Source organism: Panthera leo, chromosome B3, assembly GCF_018350215.1.
Source record: "Panthera leo isolate Ple1 chromosome B3, P.leo_Ple1_pat1.1, whole genome shotgun sequence".
NCBI lineage: Eukaryota > Metazoa > Chordata > Mammalia > Carnivora > Felidae > Panthera > Panthera leo.
The window spans coordinates 127,452,642-127,457,066 of NC_056684.1; the positions used below are offsets into that span (position 1 = coordinate 127,452,642).

General features: G+C 38.9%; 1 non-coding gene across 1 annotated transcript; it reads right to left on the bottom strand.

Annotated features, from left to right (window-relative positions):
- Nucleotides 1–4,020: 4,020 nt before the first annotated feature.
- LOC122223289 lies at nucleotides 4,021–4,127 on the bottom strand. Its single transcript, XR_006204174.1, has one exon. It is a non-coding gene; the product is annotated as a U6 spliceosomal RNA (small nuclear RNA).
- Nucleotides 4,128–4,425: the final 298 nt, after the last annotated feature.

Consider the following 4,425-nt stretch of genomic DNA (forward strand, 5'->3'; position numbering starts at 1 on the left):
TTTTGGAAAATGTAATTATTTTATAAGTATATGTTTTTATTCTTACATCAATAGTACTATTGTTATTTCAAATGAATTATTAAATTCATTTTCTGTTTTAATTTATGATATAATAAGTATTGATAGATTAGAACATTATTTTATTTCTTTGGGCATGTATCTTTATTTTTTGAAAAAAAAAGGAAGGTTGGACTAGATTTTTTTTTCTCAAAGTGTAGCCTGAATTGGTCTATAATAGATTTACTTGAAATACTTGTTAAAATATAGATACTGAGACTTGCCTCAGACTCACCCAGTCAGAATCTATGAAAGAGAAGTCTTTCATAGGACGTACCTCGGGGACTTTTCAGATTTCATTAAAATTTGAGTGCTATCAGGGCGCCTGGGTGGCTCAGTAGGTTAAGCATCTGACTTCAGCTCAGCTCATGTTCTCACAGTTTATGATTCAAGCCCGGCATCAGGCCCTGTGCTGACAGGTCAGAGCCTGGAGGCTGCTTCATGTTCTGTGTCTCCCCCTCTCTCTGCTCCTCCCCTGCTTGCACTAAATAGATAAGTAAATAAATAAATAAATAAATATTAAAAACTTTTTTGAGTGCTATCAGATGACCTCTGTTGACTTTGCTTCACTCCCAGCTCCAAATGGGTAAACACCAGAATCTCTGAACCCCCCACTATTGCAAGGGCAAGCTGGATGCCTCCATTACCTGGGCCCCCATACTATTTATACAATGTCTCCTTTTCAGGGTTGTCACACAAAATAGGGTACACCCAGGTAAATTTGAATTTCAGATAAACAGTGAATTGTTTTCATAAAAATATGCTCCAAACTGTACTTAGGAGATATATATATATATATATATATATATATATATATATATATATATCTCCTAACATATTCACTGTTTGTCTAAATATTGTGTGGAACATATTTGTCCTATTTTCTGTTTGTGTGCCTTGTTTTGCTAAATACGTCAGGCCTATCATTTTTCCACCATTGCTTCCAGGTGGTAGTATCCATAAATAGATAAAGTGAGACAATATGGGAACATCTCACCCACAAGATTTAGTAAGTGCATAGACTTAAGGTCAGGTGGGAAATGGCTGAACTGAGAAACAATCTTATAATGACAGATAAGACTTTATCCGTGATCTCACACCCTTATAAGGCAAACCCCGCTAAACTTTCCCCCGAATTTCTTTCAGAAAGAATCTCCGTGGAGTTCGTGTGGCTCTGCTTCCAACTGCTGTTTACTTCATTTGACTGTAGTATTTCTCATTTTAAAGTCATTAGCACCTTGGGAGCAACCTCATTGCCTGAACAGGTTAATCTCCAGTGAAGCCCCGTTCCATTATGTCAAAATTCACCTCTGCTTTTATCGGTCTTTACACATGTTGTTTAAGAATGTAAACACTCTATGGCTCCCTTGTGTTTTGTCTGTCTCTTCAGCTCTGAGTGAACTCTGCTCACACTGGTATGTGTTCCGGGCTCTTGCCTTCTTTCTATTAGCCAATATCCTCTCCTTTTCCAATAATATAGATTTCCCACTGAACAATATCGCCCACTCAACAATCTCTATAACCTTTTCTGATTTTAATGATTTCTGATTCGACTTGCTACACGTAAAGAACAAAAAAACAAAACTGTTCCTAAGTTTCCTTGTCAAAGAAGAAGGATTCTGTTTTTAAGAGAATTGCCGAGAATAAGATAAAAAATGTATTAACCAGGGGCGCCTGGGTGGCTCATTCGGTTGAGCGTCCGACTTCGGCTCAGGTCGTGATCTCGCGCTCTGTGAGTTCGAGCCCCGCGTCGGGCTCTGTGCTGACAGCTCAGAGCCTGGAGCCTGTTTCAGATTCTGTGTCTCCCTCTCTCTGACCCTCCCCTGTTCATGCTCTGTCTCTCCCTGTCTCAAAAATAAATAAAATGTTAAAAAAAAATTTAAAAAAAATGTATTAACCAACTTTCCAGTAATATTTGAGTTTTCGGGGGACTTGAGAGGCTCAGTTGGTTAAACGTCTGACTCTGATTTTGGCTCAGGCGATGATCTCACAGCTCGTGGGATCAAGCCCTACATCAGGCTCTGTGCTGATGGTGTGGAGCCTACCTGGGATTCTGTCTGGCTCTCTCTGCCTCTTCCCTGCTTGCTCTCAAAATAAATAAAAATAAACTTGAAAAAAATTGCATTTTCTACTGACATCGGCTACGAATGAGCAACCCATAAAAACAGTCTTTCATTTTATTTATTCTTCAGTGAGTAGAGGGTGGTTCTGATTTTCCTCATATCTGTGCTGTAAAGCGTATAATACCTAATCAAGATGATGCCTCAAAACTTATGTAAACATTGTCATTGTAGATTTTTTTTCCTTTTCTTTTGTTCTTTTCCTTTTTTTTTAAATTAAAAATAGTGATGAAATGAATGCTAGCATTTTTTCCTATGAATTTTTGGGACTGGGGTTCCTATCTCAGAAGATCTGAGCATCGAGCTATCAAAAGATTATACCAATTCCCATTGCCATCAAAATAATCATGGCATCATCGTTATCAGGATTTTTTTAATGTTTATTTATTTTTGAGACAGAGAGAGTCAGATCGCGAGTTGGGAGGGGTGGTTGGAGAGAGAGGGAGACACAGAATCTGAAGCAGGCTCTGGGATCTGAGCTATCAGCACAGAGCCCAAGGTGGGGCTGGAACCCACAAACCATGAGATCATGACCTGAGCCGAAGCTGGATGCTTAACTCACTGAGCCACCCAGGTGCCCCAGGAGTGTTTTTAATTAAACTAAAAACTTGATATTAAAAATAACTGTACAATATTATTTATTTTTATTAAGGGTCTTTCTTTTATTTCTAGTGTTACTAGGAAGGCCAGACTTTTTCTAAAATTCTATGTGGTATTTGTTTTTTGTTACTTATTACCTATATCTGTTATCTATTTTCATCCTTTAAAAATAGTTTAAATTATACACTACCAAGTTTTTTTAATGGAGGTAGAGAAATGATACAGTTCAGTGGAACCAAGAGAGAGTGTGTGGGGTTGAGAGCAATAGGTGAAGGGGCTCAGGGAAATCACAGGGCAATATGGAAGTTGGTGGTCTCTTGAGTGATGGCAGTGGCTGCCGGGGAATTTGCCAGATGGGGCAGATGAGCACAACAATGGAGAGGGGATGACAGTAAAGTAACAATTCCCACATTAAACACGTGTCTCTTTAGGTAACTTAGACATTCGGTTCTTGCTGTCTATGATTTTTTTAACTGGATCATTTAAGAAAGGTTTTGAACTGTCAAACCTGTCTTTGTCTAAGTTTTTTCAGACTATGTCTCCTTAAAAGATCCTTGGTAGAGGGGGCACCTGAATGACTCAGTTGGTTCACTGTCTGACTCTTGATTTTGGCTCAGGTCAGGATCCCAGGGTTCTGGGATCAAGCCCTGCATTGGGCTCCACACTGAAAGTGGAACATGCTTGAGATTCTCTCTCCCCTCTCCCCTGCTCACCAGCTCTCTCTCTTAAAAAACAAGAAACCAACAAACAAAGAAACAAAGGAACAAACAAAAAAACTTGGTAGAAAGAAAGGAACGTGAAAAACCTACACCTAAATTTGATGCAGTAGGACATGACTTTTAGCCTGAGAATGTTAACAATCACCTTTGCCTCAAGGGGGGAAATCAACAAACAAACGAGAAAATAGATGAATAGACAAAGAAACATTCTAGGAGTCCTTTGGTGGTGGCTGGCCCGTGGTTGTGGATCCCCTAGGAAATAAAAACACAGACAACTGGAGATGTTTACTTCCTCCTGGTGCCTCTTCCTTTTCCCCTCTCTTTAGTTTTATTGCCATCAACTTGAAGACTCAAAAGGTAAGAAACAAGTAAAATTTATTTCAGATGATTATCAAAAACTGGTTGATCTCTGTTCTCTGTGCCAAGATAGAAACCTGAAGCCTGAACAGTTCACAGGTGAACCTAAGGAAATGATGGCAGTTTACTATTTTGAACAGAAAAAGAATAGAATGAGTTAAGCACCAAAAGGATATGAATATTTCACAAATTTGCATGTGATCCTAGCGCAGGGGCCGTGCTAATCTTCTCTGTACCCCTCCAATTTTAGCATACGTGCTGCCGAAGCGAGCACAGGAATATATATATTTCAAAAAGGACTATATTAACACCCCAAGCATCACCTAATAATCAATTCACATGTGCTTGATTCATGCTCACAGTTTGTTTGTGTATTCATAAGCTCATTCCGTATTCCTGCGTGTGGAAAGTGGGAGGCACGAAGCAGACTTCCTTTCTTCTGACTTTTAACCAAGCATGAGAAATAAAGTGCAAGAACTGGACTTGCCAAAATCTCCTGATGCTTGGAGAAAAAAAAAAATAATTAAAAGCCATAAATTAATTTAAAATGTGGGGGGAACTGTTTGCAAAAT